The sequence below is a fragment of the Euleptes europaea genome, chromosome 17 (assembly GCF_029931775.1).
Source record: "Euleptes europaea isolate rEulEur1 chromosome 17, rEulEur1.hap1, whole genome shotgun sequence".
NCBI classification, from domain to species: Eukaryota; Metazoa; Chordata; class Lepidosauria; order Squamata; family Sphaerodactylidae; genus Euleptes; species Euleptes europaea.
Window position 1 is genome coordinate 31,152,618 of NC_079328.1, and position 27,487 is coordinate 31,180,104.

At 44.9% G+C, this 27,487-nt stretch overlaps 1 protein-coding gene and 1 non-coding gene across 2 annotated transcripts in view; one reads left to right on the plus strand and one right to left on the minus strand.

Annotated features, from left to right (window-relative positions):
* Window positions 1-27,487, minus strand: part of WWOX (WW domain containing oxidoreductase) — a 651,250-nt gene that overhangs the window by 341,052 nt on the left and 282,711 nt on the right. The gene's annotated exons all lie outside the window — the stretch shown is intronic.
* On the plus strand, window positions 16,759-16,830 carry TRNAP-UGG (transfer RNA proline (anticodon UGG)). Its single transcript has one exon. It is a non-coding gene; the product is annotated as a tRNA-Pro (tRNA).

Consider the following 27,487-nt stretch of genomic DNA (forward strand, 5'->3'; position numbering starts at 1 on the left):
TTGATGGTAGAAAGAAGTTTCAAAATATTCTCAAGCCTCTTCACTCACTATTCACATTAGGGCCTAACATGATGCAGCAGTGCAAAACTGGGGTGGGGTGGGACTAAAACCAGCAGCATTGCAGATCAGAGAAGCTGTAATAGGAAATAGGGATTTAACTGCAGCTGTGGAAAGGAATTCAGATTGGAAAAAAGACACAGGGAGGAAAAAGCTAACCCCATTTTGCTGTGTCATAGTCCACCTCTCCCTGTCTCACTCATACAAGAACTTGCTTGTCCCCTCCCCATCATTCACCGTTATAAAACATCAGTTGTGAATTCAAAGAAAGCAATTTACTTAAACTTGAGAAAACCCAGGTCTTGTGACAGAGCTGCAGGCCTCCTTTTCAGCTAAATAAACAAAGAGGGGAAATAAAATTGCCAACTTTCCTCCATGGTTTTCCTTGCTGACTATTCACGGACTTCTAACAGCATGGTGCCACCAACAGACAAAATAGAGACAGACAGTAGAAGCATTGTATTGATCCCGGAATGTGCAGAAGTATGCTCAGAGCAGATAGCAGCTCTTATTCAAGCACAATGTAAAATAAGCGCTTGTATTAAGCGGTGAAGCGCAATGTTTAAACGGGTTCCTATATGGCTTCTTTCCACCCCTGCCTTTATAAAACAGAGAATTAAAACACACACCAAGTTCTATTGTGTTTTCTCAGTGCTGAAGAGAGTTATCACTTTCAGCATGTTTTGTGTTTTTTCCTGATCCTCCTGAAAGTAGGGCTGAACCAGGGTTCAGATTTGAAATGCAGAATTGCACCTTCAGAACACACGGCAAAATATCAGACTGATCCCCAGAGAACGCCTTTGGCGCAAACTGGCGGGCATGGGAATTTACTTCGTCTTATTCGAAACCTGTACTCCTCTACCAGCTGCCAAATCCGGTATAATAGATCCGGCCAGCTTACTCCCCATATAAATTCTAACAAGGGAGTCAAACAGGGCTGTGTCTTGGCCCCCCATCTTTTTAATTTGTATCTAGCTGATTTTGTCTCTTATTTGGAGAAAGCTGATGGCCATCCTATTTTAAATGCCCAGGCTATCCCCATACTTCTTTATGCAGATGATGCAGTACTTTTATCCCGCACCAGAGAAGGCCTAAATCGCCTTCTGCAGGCTTTTGCGGTTTTTTTGTGATGAAAACTCCTTATTTATTAACTTTGACAAATTTATTAACTTTGACAAATCTAAAATTCTCTAAGTCCCGTAAGATCAGGTCTTGGGTGCTGAATGGAAATAATATTGAGCAAGTTAAAGTGGTCAAGTACCTTGGTGTCAACTGCCAGAGCAATTTAAAATGGAATAGCCAGGTAAACCAGGCTACTAATGCAATGAGACATCGATCTGGTGCAGTCACAAATTTCTTTTATTCCAGGGGTGGCCAATATGTGCCAGCTGCTCTTAGAATTTATAAAGCGAAGCTGCTCCCCTTGTTATTCTACGGAATTCCTATTTGGGGGGTAACTCACAACCAGAAGTTAGAGTCAGCCCAGTCTATATTTCTGCGGTGAATATTGGGAATTCCCAGCTGTGTCCCTTACCCCGCTCTTTGTTTAGAGACAGGGCTAGGTCTACTAGAAACGAGGGCCTGGCTAATTATTTTTAAGTTCTGGTTGAGGCTTCATTTCAGAGCCACCCCTTTGAGTTTGACGGGGCATATGCTATCGGATCACTTTGTTTTACCCTGGAGCAAGAATATCAGTGAGAAAATCAAATCCATGGGGGTATCTTTCGAGGCGCTACTCCCCCTAAATGAGGCACAAGCCTTTAGAACTCTAGAACTAAGGATTACTGATATTGAAAAACAAACACACCTTGGTATTTTTTGAGGGGGTTTTTTTATCCTGAAAAAGATGGTGGCGATTTAAGGGAGCCGAAAAGTAGATCCTGAATAATGCTGATTTCCCCGGCATTTTTCAGGCCGCTTCGGTCCCGCCGCCATTAAAAAAAACCAAAAAACTGGGGGGAATCCTCTTTCCCCCTCCATATCCCCCCATCTCTTACAGGTTGGCTGGCTGGCTGGGTCTTGGAGGTGGCAGCCAGCACAGATCTGAATGCTAGGCTCAGTTGAGCCCTGTGGTCAACTTTGTACCACCTGCGAACTCCAGTGTGGAGTTCGAAGGCGGCTGGAATTTTTCAGGTTCAGGTTTCATAGACCCAACATATTTTGAATTTCTGAAAAAAGCTGGAAATAACCCCATGCCAGCATGGGGATTCGGCTTTTTAGGCTTTTCAAAAATTTCGGGTCTATCAAACCCAAACCCAAAAAATACCAAGGTGGAAATGGTACACACTGCTACTGTACATTCCTCTTGGGCCTTTAGAGAGATGCCGGAGGATTCTGCAGGTAGAACACCGAATGGTGCCCTAAAACGTACTGCAGATATTATTCTTACATCTCAGTCTTCAAGACAGATACTGTGTTATATGTATTGCATTTTATTAACTATTTATTTATTTAAGGGATGGCACATTTCCATACCACACACACACACACACACACACACTATTCACATACATAGCTCAAGACTATGCATTCTCCAGGACTTAATAGAGATCTTGGATTCCTGTCTTATTACCAATGCTGATTTCTCCTTGCCTACTACCCCTCTGCATATCACACCTAATCCAATCACGCCTGCTACTTGCTTTTGACATTTACATTGCCATTGGGTGTCTGAATTCACTCTTCTCTACTTAAGGATAGATGGAATCACATTCTAGCTGTCTGAAGAAGCGAGCTGTGGCTCACAAAAGCTCACACCCTGGCAGAAATTTTGTTAGTCTTTGAGGTGCTACTGGACTCTTGCTCTTTTATACACACAGACAGAGACACTTACATACACATACAAGCCAGGGACATAAAATGGCATAAAATAACCATAAACAGGCCTCAGATTAGCAGCAAAAAGGGGAAAATATTTCCTCGGGTAAAGCTTGGATAAACAGAAATGTTTTGGCCTGGAACCTAAAAGACAATATGGGAGGCACCAGGCGAGCTTCGAGGAAGAGGCGTCACTACTGAGGATGCCCTGCCTCTATACTGGCCACCCCCCTCTGAAGGAGGGGGAACAGAGAGCGGGGCTTGGGAGGCAGCTTGTCCCAAGCCAGTTAGGGTCATAAAGGTACGAATCTTCATCTTTTGGAAACAAACATGAGAGCTGAAGTGCTGCTCATAAATAAAACATACTGGACGTATGTGCCACATTTTGTTCCCAGACATCCATGTTCAATGGAACTACTGGTTACAAATAGGATTGGTAGGGTTGCCAGCCCCCAGGTACTAGCTGGAGATCTCCTGCTATTACAATTGATCTCCAGCCGATAGAGATCAGTTCCCCTGGAGAAAATGGCCGCTTTGGCCATTGGACTCTATGGCATTGAAGTCCCTCCCCTCCCCAAACCCCGTCCTCCTCAGGCTCCGCCCCAGAATACTCCTGCCAGTGGCGAAGAAGGACGTGGCAACCCTAATTACAGCTGATTTCCAGCTGACAGAGATCAGTTCCCCTGGAGAAAATGGCTGCTTTGGCCATTGGACTCTATGGCATTGAAGTCCCTCCCCTCCCCAAACCCCTCCCTCCTCAGGCTCCACCCCAAAAACCTCCCGCCGGTGGAGAGGAAAGACCTGGCAACCTTAAGGCTTGCCAGTCTCCTGGTGGGAATTACAATTGATCTCCATATGACGGAAAACTGTCCCCCTGGAGAAAAAGGCTGCTTTGGAGGATGAACATCACAAATTGTATGTTACAGATTACATTATGGCGCTATACCCTGCTGAGGTCCCTCCCTTCCCCAAACCCTTCCCTCTTCAGGCTCCATCCCTAAAATCTCCAGGAATTTCCTAACCCAGAGTTGGCAATCCTAGGTACAAAGCACAAACCCAAACCAAATAGAAGGACCAAAGGCCTTACTGCACTCAGAAATAAAAGACAAATTGTTTCTAGGATAATGGCTCATTAGTAAAAGTACCTATTTCCTTGAAAATTCCCTGCTCTCTCTCTTGCAACGATCTTTACCTTCTTTGGTGTTCACACATTTCCTTGCAGATAATGAAAGTCACCCTTCGATAAGGGGACAACGTTGCTTCTTTAAGAAAATATTATGTTTTCCTCGGTTCCTATGAAGGTAAATTTCATCAGTATTCAAAGAATGAGCAAAGCACTTCAACAATTTATTTCAATAAAAGAAGATTTAGCAGAAAGGAGTATAAATGATGAGAACTTGCTTTAAACTGATTTATTCCCTGCAGCAATAAAAGGAATGTTTCTTCACTCAGCTGTTTAATATGCAAATATGCAGAGCATCCAGCTTCTGACAGCACATCATTAATAAAACCTTGCACTAAGCAGTGCTCTCGATATTTCATCCTGATGAAAATACATGATGATGATTTTAGACTGTATAATTTCGGAGTTGGAACAATGTACTTGCCAGCAGGGAGGGGCGAGAAAGGGGGGGGAAAGCCCACTCCAGCCACTGTTCAGGTGGGCATTTCAGAAGAAGTTAGGCTATGTTAGCCAGTTGGAAAATCTTGATTTGTGAAAACAATGTGCAAGAGGGCACCTTCAATCTAAAGGCAGAAAGTTCCTAAACTAGGATTGCCAACTACTAGGTTAGGCCTGGAGATTCCCTGGAATTACAACTGATCTCTAGACTATCAGCCCATTCCTGAAGGGGTGGTGGGGGAGAACTTTAGGAGCCGGTGTGACCCCACGCTGGCATAGGTGGAATAAAGTGGCACCTATGTCGGCACTAGGGCAAACAACGTGGTGTCTGGGAGCCGCGGAGCTCCGCCGGCCCCCACCACCAGCGCAGCCACATCAGCAGGGAATTCCCAGAAGAGGAAGCTCACGCTGGCATGGGGGACGTTCCTGGGTTGTTCCTTTTGCTCCGGGAACTCACCCTTGCTCTGTGGCTTTGCTGCACCACCTTTTTTGGGAGTGCAGCCCTGTTGAGGGCAATGGGAGATTTCCCCCCTTTTTGCCTTTGTAATTTGTCAAACTACCTTTTTGGCAGCCGGGAAGCCTCTGAGGATGCAGCACAGTTGAGCCCCTTCAGCCGCCATGGATATCACCCCCCCTTCAGGATTGGGCTGCCCAAAGATCAGTTCTCCTGGGGGAAATGAGTGTCAGAGAGCAGATTCCGCCCCCTCCACAGGCTCTGCCCCAAATCTCCAGGAGTTTCAAAGGCTTGAGCTGGCAACCCTATTCCTAAATTGCATTCGGGGAAAGAAGTATAAAGAAGAGGGAGGGAGAGAACGCACATCAAGGTGATCTCCCTTAGAAGTCCCCTTCATTCCATTCCTGAACGTGTTTTATAAACAGTTTCAAAAACTTGTTTGAACTGAGTAAAAGTTAAACCACCCGCAGTACAATCAAAAAGGTACTTTCAAAAGTAGAGACCTGGCGGCTGAATTCAGGTTTCCATAACTCGCTGTATTAATCACGGAAAAGGCTTTGTGGTCAGCCAAATCTGCATTAAAACATATCGAATATATTCAAATAATGCTCTCTGGTGGGGATAACACACTCGCTAATGCCTTCAAAATGAGGGGCATTATTTCAGTCAGCGGCACGCTCTGACATATCCCTAAAGTAGAGCACAGGTAGACGCCACTCACCTGACAGTTAAAATTCTTGAGCTGCATTCATTGCCACAACTATAAAATGCGACAATCACAGATGATTAATATGCAAACACAGGATTGTGGCAAATCTGCAGCATAAAACTCTCTGCCTGCAAATCTCAGTAATATATTTGCAAAGGGCTTGAATCACAGACTCCAGGGGCTTCTTCCGCCCCAAGTTTTCTTCCTTCCCTCTCGGGGATCAAGGGTTAAAAAGGTGCCCCGATTTCACGATCCAAGAGAAAATGACTTAATGTTTTAATTCAAAATAATTCTACTAAGAATCAATCATTTAACACATTTCAAAGAAATCTGATTTTTTTTTAAGGAAAAAAAATAATGTTCCTTTTGAATGATTTCCCATGGGGTATCTAGGAGACAAAACGTCTTTGGGGCTATATTTCAAGGGAAGTCTTGGAGGTTTTAGTAAACTTCTCTCAGCCTGTGCTATACATGTTTCTGATTTTCCGTGAGTGGCAACAGGCCTTTCAGAACTCAAATGGGATTAACCAATTAAACATTTCCCAGTAGTCTCTAAAATAGCTGCTGTTGGCATGTTTTTGCATGGAAGAAACCTCAGCGGGAGGATACGATAGAAATCTTGCACTATTTAAATATAGAATTGGGACATCAAAGAAAGGGTTGTATTGAAATAACACAGATAATTAAGGAAGTAGAGAACAGTAATAACTGATTTGCATAAAATGCTAATAAGCCCCTCAAATTGTTCAGCAATTCCTGCTCTAGGCATGGCAAAGTGTGGGTTCAAATTTATGTACTAATTTTACTTAATTCTGTTAGAAAGCATCTCACAGAGAGGCACTGGCACCTTGGACCTTTGTGAAATGAATTATAAAACCAATGTGCAAGTCAGGCAGGAATTCTCCCCACAAAGGCACCAGTACAACAGAGATTTTTTTTTTTTAATTGGATGGATCTCCCCCCCCACACACACACACACACACAAATATTGGATGAATCTGACCCAAACATCTTTGGAACAAGCGAGCTGAAACAAATATGCAATTTGTGGGGTGCAGTGGTGTTATTTCACCCCCACCGCTCATTTATAAGTACACAAGTTTGACCTATTGATGATGGCTGAAGCTTAAATGAAGGCCGCATTACACCTGATGAGAGCAGAACTGTTTCCAAAAACCCAAGGCCATTTATGCAGGGTCAATTTTGATGCTCGCTCAAAGCTCTGTTTAAAAAAATGTGACCTTTAAAATGCCTATTCACAGTCCCGATGCAAAAGGAGAAATTACACACACACACACACACACACACACACACCGCACACACTTGCCTGCTCCTTCGTTCCTTCCATTAGCAAGCACCGTTTGCATAGCTAATGTGTGGCTGTGATTTTGCATGCTTCCTTGAGGGGATTCTTCGAGGCAGAGGCAGAGCAAACACAAAAGGTCACGTTAAAGGGGCTCTTAAGAAATGCAAAGCAGGTATGCACCGGCTTCGCAGTCATTTCCTGAATGATGATTCAGCGTGAAAAACTGAAAAAAATAAATATGCGGGGCACTTCAGCCTGGAACGCGCTGCTAATTACCAAGCATAAATGGCCCAAGTCTGCTCCAATTATATATAAAGATGGAGGGGTCTACTTTTTATGACCAAAAGGACATTTATCACATTTATAGTTCACCTTTCTCACTGAGACTCAAGGTGGATTACAAAATTAAAAGCAATGCAGTAAAACAGTGTGGCACGTGCAATAAACAATACAATAAAACTGTTGTGGGTGATGGAGCTGAACTTCCTCAGCATCTACCACTTGCACCCCTGTAGCTTTCCCCCACGAGTGCTTTTTCTCTTAGCCAAGCCAACTTTCAGTGCCAGAACTTCGCTGAGAAGAAAATTCTGGAGTAGAAGAGGGCAGGTGTAGACCAAAGTCCGAGCCGCCCTAATTATAGGGCACCCATGTTGTCCTTGATGTCTGTGATCCCCGCTACCACTCAATGGAGCAGTGGGAGCAAAATGGGGAAGGGAGTGACATTGTGCAATGCCCTGTCATTTCAGGTTTCTGATCTGCAAGTGACATCAAAGTTTTGTGCTACACTCTAGGAATTGGCCAAATCTCTATGGTCAAAACCATAGAGATTACAGAAATTCCAACAGCATTGCACAATTCCATGACATCATTTCTGGTTTTGAAACTGGAAGTTGTGTCATGACTTCACATGATGCCAGTTTTTGAAGCTTCTGCCCCCCCCCCTTCCTGGGACCTGGCAACATTACTTAAATTATGTACTCCTTTTACTCTTAAAATTGACCTCACCCTCCATTTTGGTTGATATAGAGAGAGCCAGCATGGTGTAGTGGTTAACAGCAGTGGTTTGGAGTGGTGGACTCTGATCTGGAGGACCGGGTTTGATTCCCCACGCCTCCACATGAGCAGCGGATGCTAATATGGTGAACCAGATTTGTTTCCCCACTCCTACACATTAAACCAGCTGGGTGACCTTGGGCTACTCACAGTTCTCTTAGAGCTCTCTCAGCCCCACTTACCTCATAGGGTGTCTGTTATTGGGAGGGGAAGGGAAAGTGATTGTAAGCCGGTTTGATTCTTCCTTAAGTGGTAGAGAAAGTCGGCATATTAAAACCAACTCTTCTTCTTCTTCTTCTACCCAGGTTTAGAAGAAGAAGAGTTGGTTTTTATACTCCCATTTTCTCTGCCAAAAGAAGTCTCAAACCGGCTTACAATCACCTTCCCTTCCTCTCCCCACAGCAGATGCCTTGTGAGGTAGGTGAGACGGGGAGAGTTCGGAGAGAACTGTGACTAGCCCAAGGTCACCCAGCAGGCTGCATGTGGAGGTGGGGGGGGGAACAAACCTGGTTCACCAGATTAGAGTCAGCCGCTCATGTGGAGGAGTGGGGAATCTAACTGGGTCTCCAGATTAGAGTCCACCACTTTTAACCCCAACACCATGCTGGTTACCTAATGTATCTGTGCCTATCATGTCCTGTTTGGCCCTTAGTCCTCACCCTCAACTGTCATCTGTTCTACTTAAAATTGTATTTGTATATAACCTGTCTGGTCGTTGACCATTTTAATAAACTGAAACACTTAAAATTGCCAACTCTGGGTTGGGAAATGCTTGGAGTTTTGGGAGTGGAGTCTGGGGATGGTGGAGTTTGGGAAGAGGAGCGAGGTCAAAGGGGATGCAATGCCATAGACCCCATCCTCCAAGGCTGCCATTTTCTCCAGGGGAACTGATCTCTGTTGTCTGGAGACGAGCCGTTATTCCAGGAGATCTTCAACCCCCCCACCAGGAGGTTGGCAACCCCAGCCCTACCCTCAAACTTTAAAGTTCACTGGAGCAGAGACCTTGTTTTGCTTATTTTACTGTGCAAACCCGTTGCATAGTGATCGACCTCTCTCCATAACGGAAACGGCAACAGCCCAGACAGTTAGATCTTCTAACTGTGCCTTTCCTCATTTTTATCACTCTCGTGTCCAGCAAAGGCCACACATGCAAATGATGCATTTTAAAACAATAAATAAACATTCCACAAAAAATTATGGGACTTGAAACTTTCAGAGCCGCTGCGGCCGTGCGCCAGAATATAAACGCTCCCCCCTGGCGTCGCGCTCCCCGCTAGCCGGGGCACGGCGCCGCCACGGTAAGGTTACAGCTATTTTATGCCGTCCCCTTGCACCATTTGCGATGGAGGAGAAATTATACGCTCCGGAATCCTTGTTTTATTTTACTCTCCGACTGATCGCGGCTCGCAGCGGCCGCAGCTCTGAGAGGTGAATGCGAATGAGCGTCTGAGCCGTTCCTTCAGGACATGTCTGCGTATTGACCTTCAGCATACCCTGCTTCCCTGCGAGCCCTCTAAGCATGATGCATCGTTTTCGCAGGCCATTCTCCCTTCACCCCATTGATGGGTTTCAGAGCTACTTAAATTTCAAAGTCCTGATGCATTTCAGCACCGGCCAAGGCTCCGCTTTTCCTCACTTACAGACCGTACAAGGTCACAGTGGAGGAAGGTGGGGGTTGGGGAGGGGGCGGAGGGGGAGCAGAAGCATTTATCAGGATGTATTGCTTTACTTTTTCTATCCATCACAAAGGCGATGATTCTATTTCAGTGAAAATCCATTGAACTCAGATCAAGTCAGATGGCTGTTATCATTGGAAACTCAAAAGCTGTCACGCCATAATCGGTACAAATGATGGACACTGAAATGCGGGTCTGGGGGCTTCTTAATGTTCTTTAGGGCAGGCCTTTCTTCGGCTGTTGCTTTTCATATTCCACCAAAAAAAAGTACCACCTAAGTAACCTCCCATGCTAAGACTGAGGCGATTTACTTATACAAGCAGTAATTCAATCAAAGATCATAAATTCAGGGCAGATACGTTATGATTATGATTCTTGAAACTGCATAGGGTGGGCAGGCAGAGGGATAGCTTGGGACAGGATTCCTATTTCTACTAACAAATTTCAGACATTATAGTTCTGGATGTTGTTCTGAAAATAAACTTTATCCTCGCTGATATTCAAGAACATGGAAAGGCTGAGGGAGTTGGGAATGTCTAGTTTAGAGAAGAGGAGGTTGAGGGGAGACATGATTGCTCTCTTTAAGTAGTTGAAAGGCTGTCACCTAGAGGAGGGCAGGGAGCTGTTCCTGTTGGCAGCAGAGGATAGGATTCACAATAATGGGCTTAAATTGCAGGCAGAAAGGTACCGGCTGGATATTAGGATTTTTTTTTTTAACAATAAGAGTTGTTTGACAGTGGAATCAGCTACCTAGGGAGGTGGTGAGCTCCCCCTCACTGGCAGTCTTTAAGCAGAGGGATGCTCTAGGCTGATCCTGCATTAAGCAGGGGGTTGGATTAGATGACCTGTATGGCCCCTTCCAACTCTGTGATTCTAACAATATGAAGTGTTAACTGACACCCCTACCATCCAGTCTCTTATTATGAGAAGGTAGCTTATTTGCGTTTTGAGATACATCCAAGCTTCGGAAAGGATTTTTTAGTCTTATATTCATTCTGGTTAGAAATGCAGAACAACAACAAAACATACCTTGTTGTCTTCTCCCTCTCCTCCAATTTTTTTAAAAAATTTTTAATATATATATATATATATATATATATATATATAATGGCTCACTGTGGTATTTTGACAAAAATAGAACAAAAAGAATTTTGGCCTGTCTTGAAACACAAAACTTTTTTTTTTTTATCAACTAGCTATTGAATAAAATTATAGGATACAAAACAGAAAAGACTGAATTCTTCTATTTCAGTATAATTATGATTCTTGTAATTATCCTGGAAACGCAGAAAGCAAAAAATCAAAACTCTTCTAGTTATTGTACTTCACAGAGAATTCGTTCTTCTTTATAACTAGGAGTCCTAATGATCATTAGACTTTTCACTTAATATCAGTTATGAGAGACTCGGAATTGATCTATTTTGAGTTAAGCATACATATATGAAAAGAAGACCTTTCTCAGATGCCAGTAAATTAGGAAATGCAAACTAATCGTAAAGATAAATCCCAGAGCAGATAACACATCTTCTACACAAAACATAAACAACTTCTCTCCTTTATGACAGCACCATACACATGGCCCTCTTCTTAAACAGTTTTTAAGTGCTATATTATACAGATGTAATAGTGTAAGTAACAGTTGTCAAAATACTTGCTGCAGTATATTTACATATGGCTTAGTATATGTAGATAAAACAATTCTGGTGAGTCCGGTTCAGAGATCTCTTGGAATATTTCTGTCTTGTCCTACCTCTTCAGACTCAAGGAGAACTCTTAACTGGACACACCAGGACAGAGGAGGGTAGAACACCACAGGCCACCCTGCTTTGGACATGGCAAAGGCCTTGGGTTCTATGCCCTGTTGATGGCTCTCCAGAGTAACTGGTTGGCCACTCTGTGAGACAGGATGCTGGACTAGAGGGACCATTGGTCTGATCCAGTAGGGCTCTTCTTATGTTCTTAACTGGACACACCAGGATGGAGGAGGGTGGAACACCATATGCCACCCTGCTTTGGACGTGGCAAAGGCCTTGGCTTTTATGCCCTGTTGTTGGCTCTCCAGAGTAACTGGTTGGCCACTCTGTGAGACAGGATGCTGGACTAGAGGGACCATTGGTCTGACCCAGTAGGGCTCTTCTTATGTTCTTAAGTGGACACATCAGGATGGAGGAGAGGAGGATACCATTTGCCACCCTGCTTTGGACGTGGCAAAGGCCTTGGCTTTTATGCCCTGTTGTTGGCTCTCTAGAGTAACTGGTTGGCCACTCTGTGAGACAGGATGCTGGACTAGAGGGACCATTGGTCTGATCCAGTAGGGCTCTTCTTATGTTCTCATGGGTACTCTCATCTTTTGAGGTAAGAATACATAAGGGTGTTCTCAGCTGTTGTGCCCCGTCAATGAAACTCCCTCCTTACCTTTACTCCATTACTGAGTTGCAGCAGTCAAGTGAAGGAGAAACTTTAAAAGGGCAGGGTGCTTTTCTCCATAAACAATTAAACAAACATATCCACTCGACTTTGTACAATCTCATACACATTTCTCTAGGAATCGCCAGAAACTCTATGATACATTTAGAGTTTCTGGCAACTCCTAGAGAGGACTGACATTCTGGAAGTGATGTCACACCATCAGCCCAACTGCCTTTAATTTTTTTTTCTCCTATTGCCAATCAGAGCTCGCATGGGAAACAAGAGCTGGGAATGGGGGATCCACCATCCCCTCTGGGGGACTGGCAACCCTAATCCCTTTCAACTGTAGGTAACATATCACACTAAATGAACAATGGATGTTATGTGGGGTTTAAAGGAGCTAAACAGAGTATTTTGTAGAGCAGAAAAATTCTGAAGTAAGGATCTCCTAATAATCCTGCAATCTCTAGGGAAAAAAAATAGCACATGGCCAACACAACCTCAGAGCCAACAGAACCATGGTCCTCCCATTTGTACAACCTCACAAACACAGAATATAGTTCATGAAGCAGACAAATTAGTCCTTTTTCATGTACATATATTCTCAACTCCTGCAAATGTTAGCCTCCAAAAATGGTACAGAAGAGTGTTAGGAATCCATTATTTCACACACACACACCCTGAAGTACACTGAATTCCAAGGTGGGGAGGGGCTGTGGCTTAGTGGTAGAGCATCTGCTTGGCATGCAGAAGGTCCCAGGTTCAATCCCCGATATCTCCAGTTAAAGGGACTAGGCAAGTAGGTGATGTGAAAGACCTCTGCCTGAGACCCTGGAGAGCCGCTGCCAGTCTGAGTAGACAATACTGACTTTCATGGACCAATGGTCTGATTCAGTATAAGGCAGCTTCATTTGTTCTTCATGTGTTCATGTGTGTGTGTGTGTGCACAAAGGCAAGTTTGTAGAGAACCACATAACCAACTACTGTATGAAACAGCCCCAACTCTCTACCAATTACCCTACATTGTGCCAACGGAAAGAAGATACATATAGCCATACCAAGTGCCAAAAAGTGGCAATACTTTTGAACTATTTACAAAGAAGCTTGGGCATCTTTAAGGTCCCACAAGACTCCTGTTTCCTTTTTCCACAATGGACTAGCATGGCTGAATCTGTGGTTGGCACGATCACGTCTCCTGTAGAACAGACAGGTCAGATGAAGTCAATGGACTTAGGAGGGTGATATGCTGCTTAGGATGGCATTGGCAAAAAAAAAAGTTGATCTGCAATCTTTACCACTTCAATATTTCTTAAGCTCTCTGAGAAACAACTGTATGCTGCTCATATTAGGCAAGCAAGGGACAGAATGGACGGAAATCCCTGCTGAGCGAATGTGCCTGTCTTTAACTCTGTGTCGGGCCTTCCATGTTTTGACCTTGCCAATCACCACGTCTAGTTTCTTCCCCATTTCCCAATGGCTCAAGGCCTCCCTTCTCTCTGAAGAAATCAACCCTCGGTACGTGGCACCTTTCCAAATTAGCGCCACAAAACAGGGCCGTCCTAACCGCCCAATTAGCCCTAATTGAAAGGGAGAGGCCGCTTCTCTCCGCTACCGTTCAGAGTTATTTAAACAAGACCAAATTAAATATCATGGCCTTACATAATACATTGTTAGTGTGCGGTTTTATGTCGGCGAGAGGATTATTAATTTCCAGGAAGCCGGTCTACCAGGACTGCGAGACTCGGAGCCCAATTACTGCCCGGAGCAGAGATTCTAATGCCCTGGTGAAAGGTCATGAAGGCAATGCACCTTTTGAATATGCGAGTTGCAAAGGCAAAGCCCTTCAGTTCCTTCACTTATCTCCCGTCCCTATCAGGCTCACCTAACAGATGATCCTAACCATTCACATTGGCAGCTCTTTGTAGTGTAATGAACACTCGGCAATCTGATGAATGCCGCTGCTGCGCAGAAAACGTCCGTTCTTTCATTAGGAAAACCTTCCCGAGTTCGTGGTATTGAACCAGGACTCCAGCTATTAGGCTGATACACGCTACAGTCAACTCCAGTTACACTTTAAGTGACTATTCATGTTCGGTGAATTCCATTTTAAAAACTAATTCATTTGGGTTGAGTTATTTACCCCGACGGAAACGTTTCTGGTAATTTATGCCAATTATCATTTGAAAGGGGCTTTTTTTTTTTTTTTTGCATTGCTACCAATGTTATTATTTAAGGAATGGGGTTATTCCCCCCCCCCAATGCTGCCAGAATAAAACACAATGCCCAAATCAAATAGCAGCATATCTGCAAACTTTAAAAAAATCTGCTTATTAATGCAGTTTATTGGGCAAGGGGCACATGAACAGAATTGCCCATAGGGATGGATCATCGGACAACAGTTTCCTCTGTCATCCATTAGGAAAATCTTGGCTAAAGTGCAAAAAGCCCTTTAAAGCAGCCCAAATAGTTGCACGTGCCTGGTGAGGTTTTTGATATTTTTGCAGCAATAGGCTATAGATGTGCTACATCATAAACTGCATCAAACCTTCCTGATATATTACATTTGTTGGAGCTTCCCACTTTTTCAGTCAGAAGTCTTGTATATGAGCAACACAAGTGCAGAGTTTCTTTGGCCATACACACACACACACACACACACACAGGTGTCACAGTTCTTTGGTCCAGGCTTTTACTAATCACTGCGTCCTTGTCGAAACAAGCAATTCAAAATAAATGTGTTGTTTTAAATCTGCTAACAGGGGAGACAATATATTGGAAATGGGAGGCAGAAGTAGGGTTGCCAACCTCCAGGTACTAGCTGGAGATCTCCTTCTATTACAACTGATCTCCAGCCGAAAGATCAGTTCGCCTGGAGAAAATGGCTGCTTTGGCAACTGGACTCTATAGCATTGAAATCCCTGCCCTCCCCAAACCCCGCCCTCTTCAGGTTCTGCCCCAAAAAACTTACAGCCCAACCCTAAGGGGTGGTGGTGGTAGATAAGTGACGGCCAGAAATGGCACAGCCACCCCACCTCCTCAGAGGCTTCCCGGCCAGAAAATATACGTAAGAAATGGGCTGTTGTTTTTAAAAAAACGTGAAACTCCACCATGGACTTTCATGGGGCTACACCAGCTATTCTGGTGTACACCAGCTATTCTGGCTACACCAGCTATTCTAGTGTAGCAACACTGCAGCATAGAGGGCCATTCTTGGCCCGAAAGGGGCTTGGACGCAGCCGAAAGGCAGCTCCACCCCAGAAATGCCCCCTGGACGCTGGTGCATGGAGTTTCACCAGGACTAATCTGCCAGGGAGGCAGCGCTGGTAGCCAAGGCCCATGCTGCTGCCTCGCTCCTCGGGGCTGCCGTAAGTGCCCCCGTGCCAATGTAGGCGCCACTTATCATGGTGCAAAGTGGCATGGACGCCAGCATGGAGTCACGCCAGCTCCTATGGCACTTCGCCTTCCCCTTGGGATTGCACGGTTAGGGTGGAGCCTGGGGAGGGATTTCAGCAGGGATGTGATCCCATAGAGTCCACCCTCCAAAGCAGCCATTTTCTCCAGGGGAACTGATCTTGCTCAGTTGTAATTCCTGGAGATCTCCCGGAAGTTGGCAACCATAGAAAAAGTTTAAATTATATTTTAAAGTGTAAACTGCTTGGAGGAACTTATGGTCAAAAAGCAGGATATAAATCTAATAAATACATAATCACTAGCAGAATAATCTTTTATATGTTCTTGCATACCCACTAAAGACATAGTCAAGTAGCAAATGTATTTTATTGAGGGGGGAAACTTGATAGGGAAATTCTCTGTATGTCAACAGGGAGGATCTGGGAAGCCATCAAGATAAAAGATTTCTGTTCTCTTTTCCATCCTCCGCCCTCTGTTTTTGAAAGGGTTCTTTTCTAGGGATAAAAGCCACCTTCACTCACCCAGATGCCCTAGGCTGCTCTTTATCACAGACAGAAAGATATTCTGAAATTACAAGTGAAGTTTTGGAATGCAGACTCCTAAAGAAGAGATCATTAAGGTTGAAATTAGTAGCCCCTTGCAGCAAATTCAAATGTTTTTAAAAAAACTTCTGACATTGTGCTTAATTGGATAACTTTCCCTAGCAGGTATGGTGTTACCCTTTATCCTATCAATTCCCCTCTCCATTACTGCATTGGGGCTCCAATTTCAGGAAATCAAACCTTAAAAAACTACTACCACAAAAGAAAACAACAAAAAAATCTGCTTATGCAGAAAGACATCAGAGTAGGCACATAACTACATATAACAAGTGGATTTCAGAACATTGTTTAAGGCGATATTTTTTTTCTTGCTGACAACTGTATTTTTTAATGCAATAAAAGCACCAAGGACTGGAGAAAATAATAAATAGCAGGTCTACCATTTATGAGGATTCATAATGTTACATGATTCCAGATTTTTGCTTATGAATGTACATGGAAACACAAGCAAAGACGAATATATCCTAAACCAACAGAATTGTGAAAAACAAAATACGTTAACACCCGGTGACGGCCAACTTCAAATTTGACATGACACATTAAAACAAAATAGATTTTTTTATGGTTCAGCTCAATCTGTTTTACATTTGCAATGCCAAAGTGCATGCTCCACAGTTCAAGGCACAGCTAACCGATGTGGGTAGGGGCTGTGGCTCAGTGGTAGAGCACTTGCTCTGGATGCAGAAGGACCCAGGTTCAATCCCTGGCAGCTCCAATTAAAAAGGACCAGGCAGTAGGTGATGTGAAAGACCCCTGCCTGACGCCCTAGAGAGCTGCTACCAATCTGAGTGGACAGTACTGATCTTTCAGGATCGATGGTCTGATTCAGTATAAGGCAGCTTCATGTATGTTCAAGTGATAAAGTTGTTTAAAATGTTCTACAAACAATACTGGGTCGATGTAAAGCCAAAATGGGATTTGGTCAACTTTGGGGGTTGTCTCCTCAGAACTAGGGTTGCCAACCTCCAGGTACTAGCTGGAGATCTCCTGCTATTACAACTGATCTCCAGCCGATAGAGATCAGTTCACCTGGAGAAAATGGCCACTTTGGCAATTGAAGTCTATGCCATTGAAGTCCCTCCCCTCCCCAGGCTCCACCCCAAAAACCTCCCACCGGTGGCGAAGAGGGACCTGGCAACCCTACTCAGAATCCTTCCATTATGTTTAGGTAAATAAAGGTTTCCCATTATACCTAAGCTTGGCCTCTAATACTACTAATGGGTATTTTCTCCTGTTCTGGCTTTCAAATACTGTTGGTCTTTGTGCTGTTTGTCACGGTTTATGCAGCACCACAGTTTATGCAGCAAAGTCTCAACATCCAACACATTCACAAGCTGCTGACTCACTTGGATGTTTCCGAAGGTACCTTCACTATTTAAACAGAAGCTTGGACTGAGATGTGCCCCTCTGTTGAGCCTGAGGCTCACAGCCTGGGGACCTTATGAGTGGCAACAGATATTTGGGGGTACCTTCTCATTCTTCCAGCCAGGATGGTGCTGGTGAACATATCAATATCCTGCTGGGGGAAGGAGGAGGAAGAAGAAGAAGGAGGAGGAGGAGGAAGAAGAAGAACCAGCTTACAATCACATTCCCTTCCCCTACCCACAAAAGACACCCTGTGAGGTAGGTGGGACTAAGTGAGTTCGGAGAGAACTGTGACTAGCCCAAGGGTCACCCAGCTGGCTTCGTGTGTAGGAGTGGGGAAACAAATCTGGTTCACCAGGTTAGCCTCTGCCGCTCATGTGCAGGAGAGGGGAATCAAACCCGGTTCTCCAGATCAGAGTCCACCACTCCAAACCACCGCTCTTAACCACTATACCGCACTGGCTCTCTTCTGCTAAATGCTAGGTAAGTTACAGGCAAAACAGCAGCTATCCAGGATTTAATTGTGGATGAAAGAGTGGACCTGGCATGTATCACTGAGACAGTCGAGGGCAGTCTACTTGGAATAAGAAAAAGAATTCAGTAGTGGGAAAGACATTGAAAGGCTGGGTTTGCAATGAGAAAGGAAAGGGGGAAATGCAGCTTTGGGCATAATTTACCTCCGTTTTAGTTTGCTTGAGCACCGTCAAGTGACGCAACTGTTGCGTGTTAAGAGTTTTGCCGGCGTGTGTAAAATATCAAACAGAAGCCAGCCAACAGACAACAAGCGATTGAAGGAAATCTGATTGCAACCCTCCCTCATCGCAACGCAAACACGTGCAAGCAAACAGAGTCAACACCATCTAAATAACGTGTACATTTATAAATAAGTCGGCACATCACCAATTTGTTGACTCTCACTGGGCGATAATTGTTTGCAGCAGAACGTCTCAGTAAATTCTTTAACGGGAACCACAGCCAGGAAATGTTAAATAATTAATGCCGTCCGCCCCGTCTCTTGCATTTCGGTGGATATAAATGACCATGTAATTCCAAACCCAATTATCACTACTTATCCATTCAATTTTGTAGTTAAAATCCCACAAAATTAAAGGGCATCAATTGTTAATGGTAATAGACCAGACGAGGGATTAAAGATTATGTTTAATGTTTACTTCCTGTCAAGGGTTTTCTTTTCCCCCTCCTCCTTTTCGGCAGAAAATGCTTCAGACAAGAGGCTTGCCCGGCTGAGATCTATCTTGTATGCGGACATTTCCAAACTTCTGAAAGTGTCATGTATATAATTACTTATTTAATTTGCTTGTTCCCTAAAGATACTAAGAGGCCTTCTCATGCCAAATTTATGGGGCATGTAATTCCCAGAAACACTGAAATAGATCTGACTTTTCAAACAACGTTGAGGATGATTGCATTGAGCAAAGTGTGGTTTATTTATTTTACTGTGCTCTTTCATGATAGACCTTACATTAATATATCTGCGACGAAAGCCGAAGGTCCCAGGTTTAATCCCACATCTCCCACCAAAAAGGTCTCATGTTCAGAAAGACCTTACTTTGCCCGGAAGAGCTGCTGCCAGTCAGAGTAGACGGTACCGAGAAAGGTGTCCTCTGACAGGACATAATGCAGCTACATATGCTCAACTCCCCACCACCACCACCACACACACACTTTGGCATTCTCTTTTCCAAATCTGTTCCCAAACCAGCCTGGTGTAGTGGTTAAGAGCGGTGGTTTGGAGCGCTGGAATCTGATCTAGAGAACCGGGTTTGATTCCCCACTCCTCCACATGAGCGGCGGGTGCTAATCTGATGAACTGGATTTGGTTCCCCACTCCTCCACATGAAGCCAGCCGGGTGATCTTGGGAGTCACACTCTCTCAGCCCCACCTACCTCACAGGGTGTCTGTTGTAGGGAGGGGAAGGGAAGGTGATTGTGAGCCGGTTTGATTCTTCCTTAAGTGGTAGAGAAAGTTGGCATACAAAAACCAACTCTTCTTCTTCTTCTCCTTCTCCTCCTCATGAGTGGAAACATCTTGGATACTATTTTGGGTCAAGAAGTAGTTGGGGAGAAACAAGATTAAGCACCTTCCCTCCCTCCAGTGGCTTTTCCACTTCAAAGCAGGCCCTTGTGAAGCATCATTCCCTTATATTTGGATTCATGTAATGAGTTGTTCCTTTAGGACCCGTAGGGCTCCCACTATGATTGGAGATGTTCTACTCTTTGGTCCCCTGCTGCTGCTTGACAGGGCAGGAGGGGAAAATGGGGGGTATGATTTGGTGCAGTGCCAATGTTTGTGTGACATCACCAGAAGAGGAATCAGAACCAAGCCATATCCCTTGTTCCTGCCTTCGGCAATCTCCTGCTGGGTGGCAAAATGCTTAGCTGGCCTTATGCTCTGCCTTTAGGATTACCAACCTCCAGGTACTAGCTGGAGATCTCCTGCTATTACAACTGTTCTCCAGCCGATAGAGATCAGATCACCTGGAGAAAATGGCCACTTTGGCAATTGGACTCTATGGCACTGAAGTCCCCAAACCCCACCCTCCTCAGGCTCCACCCACAAAACCTCCCATTGGTGGTGAAGAGGGAGCTGACAACCCTAGCTGTCTTGTAGGACACAATGGGTAATCCCTGAATTCTATTTGGCCCCTGGCAACCCTATCAAATTTGAATCAGTGTGTGTGTGTGTGTGTGTGTGTGTGTGTGTGTGTGTGTGTGTGTTAAGTTTGCTGACAGTTTTGATTTGCATATAAAATACTAGGCCTACCTATTGCCACTCTGTCATTAAAACCATTCATCTGAGCATAGCAACCATTGGTTATGAGAAGCACTGCAGCCTGTTTCTGGATGCGAAACGTGCAACGATCAGCAGAAGACCTCTACTCCAGCACACTCTCCAAAGGCGGTGTTTGCCAGATGCATAGGACATGTGCCATGAAGGAACAAAAATTGTGCTGCAGCAATGCAGACAAAAGGAAACGTTTCTTTATGCAATGAGTAATTAAGTTGTGGAATTCACTGCCACTGGAACTGGCCACAAGAATAATTGGTTTTAAAAGGGGATTAGACACATTCATGGAGGAGAGGTCCAATGGCTGTGAGCCATGGGGAACCTTCATATTCAGAGGCAGTAAACCCCCGAAACCTAATACTAGAAGCCAGCATCAGGGGAAGGCCTTGGCTTCTATGCCTTGTTTATTGGAAGGGTTACCAACCTCCAGGGGGGTCTTAGAGTTCTCCTGGAATTACAGGAGATCTCCAGACCACAAAGTTCAGTTTCCTAGAAGAAAGGTCAGATTCAGAAGGCAGAATCTATGACCACACTGAGATGCTTGCCCTTCCCCAAAGTTTACCCGCTCCAGGTGGCACCCCCAAATCTCTAGGAATTTCCCAAGCTAGAGTTGGCAACCCTGTTTCTTGGCCCTGCAGGGAAACTGGTTGGCGGCTGTATTAAACAGGATGCTGGACTAAATGTACCATTCTTCTGACCAAGCAGGATTCTTTTTATGTTCTCTCTCTCTTGTCTCGTGGAAGATTCTATGTAACTTGAAACCTGGTCTAGTTTTCATCCACTTTGGACTTTCCTTCAACTTTTTTTCACTGTTTTGGGAAAGGAGTCTACAGACCTTTCTCTCTCTCACACACACACACACACACAGCTCTTGCCCCCCCCCCCGCAAACAATTCAATTGTACAAAACTTTTTCACTCATCATTGGTAGCCATAATTCCTGTATCTACTTTTGAGTCCATAAATTATGTTCCTTCTGTTCCCAAGATTAAGAAGGTGAACAAATTGGGTCCAAACAGCTTTTCTGCTGGTGAAACTGGAAGGAAGTGTCCCCTCAGACCACCCCAGAAGACTCTACGGGGGTTCTTGGGACCTATATGGGGGGAAAAAAACATGTAGGTTGACGACGGTAGTAAGGAAGGGGGAATGGATGAGTAAGGAGGGGGAATGGACGAGACTGAGGACTCTTCTGCATTTTCATTTCCCTTGCTTGTGTGTTCCTTTGGCTTCAGGGTTGTTTTTTTCCTGTTCTGCACGTGTTTTTCACCTTCTAGTGTTTGATTCGGTATTGCATCGCTTTATGTCCAGCATATCTCCCTGCACATTTACACTGCAGGCTTTTATGCTGGACATAAAGCAATGTAATACCGAATCAAAAACTAGAAGGCGCAAAACACGTGCAGAACAGGAAAAAACAACAACCCTGAAGCAAAAGGAACACACAAGCAAGGGAAATGAAAATGCAGAAGAGTCCTCAGTCTCGCCCATTCCCCCCTCCTTACTACAGTCGTCAACCTAATGGCTTTTCCCCATTTAGGTCCCACAAATGCAGAAAAGCCCCAGGTGAAAAAGCTGGCTGGATCCAACCCAACAAGTTGTGGAGAATCTATTTCACAGTGACAAAAAACAAACAAGCAAGCAAGCAAAAATAACTTTCCCCTTATTTCCTTCCTCCTAGAAGCCAAAAAGGCACTTATTTCGATCATTTTACATGCTTTGGTCCAACTCTTTTTGTTTACCCTGACTTACTGTATGTTGCATTAACTATTTATTTATTTAAATATATTTCTATGCCACCTTTCTTCAGACAAGACAAGCCCAAGGCAGTTGACAGAATAAAACACCATATACTATTTCTTGCTGATGAGATAATCGACAGCTGTACACTCTTATTGTGATGCTTTACTTTTTTATTCTTTTAATTTGCAAGTTTGTATACATTGTGAACAAAAAATGTGGAAAGATTTTAAATATCCTGAAGATGAACTAACTTTTTTTTTTAATAGACTTTCAAGAAATATGGCAGTAGGGCAGACAACTGTGTGTAGTCCCACACACGAGAAGTGACGCCAATCTGGAAACACTAAAGAGAAACCTGCTTCCAACTGGTTAGATGTATTTAGATGCCAAGGAAAGTTTAATCAAAGTTTAATCAGAGATTCCTAGATGCTCCTCTCGCAGCCCATTCCTGAGATCTTGGCCTGAAAGAGCTCAGGAGGAGCGCAAGTGCCCACGCTGGCGTCTGGGCTGCTTGCGCCAGCACCTGGGCCACCGCAAGAGACAAGGACGCCGCCGTTGGGCCGCTCATGTCAGCCTTCATGTGCTGTTGCAACAGCACGGCCCATGGATGCAAGCTTGGCCTCCCGCTGGCATCCCACCAGCGGAAAGCCCCACGCTGGCATCCAGGAGGGGGGCCTTCCTGGGGCATGCCAAGGGCAGGGCTGCAAGTAGGCAGCTTCCTGACCCCTTTCATCCTGGTACGTCGTCCAAAATATCAGTGTTGCTGTGCCAGCTTTTTGCTGGCACAGCCTCGCTCTTTTCAATGTGGCAATAAAATTAAAAGCCTTTTTAAAGCCGTTCAGCGGCTGGGAAATGTCTTTGGAGGTGCCGCAGCGGTACCTCGGCCACACCATCCCCGGCCGCCGAAGGCTCAGGAATGGGCCCTTAAGAACTAAAGCACAATCAAACCATCATATGTTTTTGTTTAAAAAATAAAATCTCATTCTGAAAGGCTCCCATCCCCCATAAGCCAAGGGTGCAAACAAAGAATGCCCACGATTTCATTTTCTACCCAGAGCAGGTACGTTTTTGCAGTGCTCAATATTTTGAGTTTTGTCAGCATAAGGAATTAATATAACTCTGGAAACCATATTTCACTCCTGGTCCCATAGATCTATGTCATTTATTCTTAAACCTCATGGCACGGATATACTTTTCGAGTCAGATAATTCTGTGAATTGTATGGCCTGCTTATAGATTCCGGCTGTAGCGATTCATTTGAAAAATGCTAGCGCTCAGCCATAAGGATGACTCCGTTTGGTTATTCTGGTCCAAGGCTGAGGCAAGTAAACAAGCAATCCAGTTTGATCTTGAAAAGCACAACTTGTTCACTTATATTTGAAGCCACCACAAATAGAAATGGGAGGGGGTATAGCCAGCAGCTTTTGGTATTCAGTACAGCATTGTCCTCCCAGCCTTGGCAAAAAATGATCCCCCCACTGTCATTTTTTTTTAAATGCAATCATGATACCCCTTCACTCAATATTTTAGGGCCAAATTATACCATATGTTTTTGGTGAGTCAGATTCAGGTTCCCCAGACCCAGCTCACTTTGGGAACTGTGGCATGGAGGGAGGAGAGACTTCTGCCTCCTCGCCTTCCCATGCTGTTTTCCCAAGCTGAAACAGCCCTGGCAGGGAGTCATTTGAATAACTTTGGAGCTGCACAAGTCAGGAAGACTTGATTTTTATATACCAACTTTCTCTACCACTTAAGGAAGAATCAAGTCGGCTTACAATCACCTTCCCTTCCCTTCCCCACAACAGACCCTGTGAAGTAGGTGGGGCTGAGCGAGATCTCAGAGCACTGTGACTAGCCCAAGGTCACCCAGCTGGCTTCGTGTAGGAACGGGGAAACAAATCCAGTTCACCAGATCAGAGTCCACTGGCAACAACTCTGTTATGACTGGTGAACAGCTCTCCAGCGTTTCATGCGGGGGGGGGGGTGTCTCAAAATATTTTCGAAGGCTTTCACGGTCAGAGTTCATTGGTTCTTGTATCTGGGCTGTGTGACCGTGGTCTTGGTATTTTCTTTTCTGACGTTTCGCCAGCAGCTGCGGCAGGCATCTTCAGAGGAGTAACATCTTCAGAGGAGTACCACTGGAGAGACACTGTCCTTCAGTGTTACTCCTCTGAAGATGCCTGCCACAGCTGCTGGCGAAACGTCAGGAAAGAAAATACCAAGACCACTGTCACACAGCCCGGATAACCTACAAGAACCAGTGGGGGGGTGTCTACTTGCTGCTTCCTAGGATTGAAATACATTCCAAATTTCTGGACATTTTCTGATGCTGTCCATGACTGGATCAGTAGTCCCAGGTCTTCCAGTTCAACACTAACAATTGCTAGGGTTGCCAGCTCCAGGTTGGGAAATATCTAGAGATTTTTGCAGCGGAGCCTAGGATAGCAGCGTTTGGGGAGAGGAGGGACTTCAAGTGGGTATAATGCCATGGATTCCACCTTCAAAAGCAGCCATTTTCTCCAGGTGAACTGATCTACGTCGCCTGGAGATCAGTTGTAATCCCAGGAGATTTCTATCAATTACCTGGAGGTTGGCAACCCTAACAATTGCCCCTGACATGAACAAACCAAGGATTCTGAATTTGTTTATTTCCTCTGAGTATGTAGTCCCTTTACATTTAAAATTACTGAAGAAAAACTATTTGTCATCATATAGCTCAGGGATGGGGAACCTCAGGCCCAGGGGCCGTATGCGGCCCCTGAGGACATTTTTTGTGGCCCTCGGGAGCTCCGGGGCCCCACCGTGGAGGCGCTGCATAGGGCGGTCCTCCCTGAGGGTGTTCCTGGGGCCACGGCTTGCAGGGGTGCTGCGGCGCCCTTTGGACATCCTCTCGTCGACTGACGGCTGTTGGTCCGCGAGAGAAGGGGGAGGGACGCTTCCCCCAAGGCTGCCCCCTATAGCCGCAGCGTGCAGGAACGCCGGGACACACTGCAAGCCCCTCTTGCTGCCTGTCAGCTGCAGGAGTCGATTGGGCTTCAGGGGCCTTTTGTGGACTCTGGGGTAGGGAGGGCATGGGGCCAGCAGGGGTGTGGGGGGGGGGGAGGAAGGCTTTTCTCTCTCCCTCTCTTTCTTTGTCTGTCTCCCTCCATCCTTTTCTTTCTTCCCCTCTTTCCATTTCTTTCTCCCTCTCTCCCTTTTCCTCTTTCTCGGTTTTCCTCCCTTGCCTATCAACCGCAGGCTGCGCCTCCCTGGCGCCTCGTTTGCTCGGGCCCACCATTGGCTGCCCTCCCGCCTGGGAGGGGGGAGGACCAGGGGAGCCCTCCAGGCCTTCTCTGCATGGCCTCCCCTGGGGTTGCCAACCTCCAGGTGGCGACCAGAGACCTGGCAACCCTAGCCTCTCCCCCCACACACACACCAGGAGATCTACACCTGGTATGGCCCCCGAATGATGTTATAAATGTGCAAATGGCCCTTGGCAGGAAAAAGGTTCCCCACCCCTGATATAGCTAATACCACTCAACAGTGACAGACAACTTTTACTCCAGAAGGCAGACCAAGGGGGGGGGGGGCGAGGAGCCTTTCTTTTAAACTAGTCTAAAATGTCACAGATTGTTGATAATAATAAACCAATGTGCTAGTGCTGCTGAACAACTGAAAATAAGAGCAAGTCTCAATATATTTAAGGAGATGCCTGGACTAAATATTAACAAACACTTTTAATATAGTACTTACTGCCCACTGCTTCCCAACATCTGGATGTCATATGCTCCAAGGGTTCCTGCTTTCTGCCAAGAGTTACTGTTTTCTAATAATAACCTTAGGAAATTGCTGTCCTGAATTTGTCCCTATTTTTCCTTCTGATGTGATTTGAGGAAAGTTGGTGGGGCTGCTGTGAAGGCACTGATGGGGGAGGGAGAGACACCCCAACAGCCATCCTTGATATAAGGGTGGTGGTGAAAAGTGCCATCAAGACACGGCCAACTTATGGTGACCCTGTAGAAAAATCTGATGGGATTGGGCTAGCCTGGGCCATCCAGGTCAGGGCAACGTAAGGGGAAAGGTGTCGTAAGTATAAAATAGTATCCCTGGGAAATACTGGAAGTTATGCGTTTTAGATTCAGACGCTTATATAAAGGGGTGGAAAAAAAAGAAGCCTGGAAAAAGTATTAAGCTACTCGCCCTATAGGGCTGCTCAAATATTAAAAAACATTATCCAGGAAATGAAAGAGCAGATAGTAAAAACAAACTTGTTCATAAAATTGCTCCATCTAGAGTTCTTTGGTCTGCAGGCACCTTTCTCCGGCGTGCACCTGCTTTCATCCGCGCAACAGATTCTGTAGGGAGATGTTGCCTCTAGGTCAGGAAGCTGGACTCCGTTACTCTTTGGTCTGCTCCAGCTTGATAACTTTGTAATAACACATGGTTATCTGTGCGGAGGCAGATGTGGAATAGAGAATCAACTATTTCAAAATGTGTCAAAATATCCAACAAAAAAGAATTAAATATACAATTCTAATATATTCTGTGTGGGAATTGTGAGTGCGGGGGGGAGGCTTTCTTTGCCCCACCCCTCAAATAAGAAAAAAAGTAGCGGGGAATCAGAAGGAGATTGAGACTGGGAAGGGCAGCCATGAAGGAGCTAGAAAATATTTTGAAGTGTAAGGATGCGTCACTGGCCACCAAGACTAGATTAATTCATGCCATAGTATTCCCTATTACTATGTATGGGTGTGAAAGCTGGACAGTGAAGAAAGCTGATAGGAAGAAAATAGATTCCTTTGAAATGTGGTGTTGGAGGAGAGTGTTACGGATTCCGTGGACTGCCAAAAAAAAACAAATCTGTGTATAGATCAAATCAAGCCTGAACTGACCCTAGAAGCTAAAATGACTAAACTGAGGCTATCGTATTTTGGTCACGTCATGAGACGACAAGAGTCAGTGGAAAAGACAGTCATGCTAGGAAAAGTTGAGGGCAGCAGGAAAAGAGGAAGACCCAACAAGAGATGGATTGACTCAATAAAGGAAGCCACAGCCTTCAATTTGCGGGATCTGAGCAAGGCTGTCAAAGATAGGACATTTTGGAGAACTTTCATTCATAGGGTCGCCATGAGTCGGAAGCGACTTGACGGCACTTAACACAACACACACACAGCGGGGAATTGAGAATAATTTATAAGATTATGAGATATAGACTGGGAAATTACCTCTTAACTAGGGTACACTGAAGAACAAACTTTCTTAATATTTTTCTCATAAATATCTGTTGAAACAATATGCTACATAACACGAGATGTAAATCAGTAACATCCTTCTCTACCCCCCCCATTTTATAAGAATAATATCAATTATATGCTTTCCATTTGTCTTGAAATTCTTTGGTTGGCCTATTATTCACATAATGTGTTAATTTCCCCATTACAGAATACTCTGCTAGTTTGCTTTCCCAGTGTTCTCGCCCT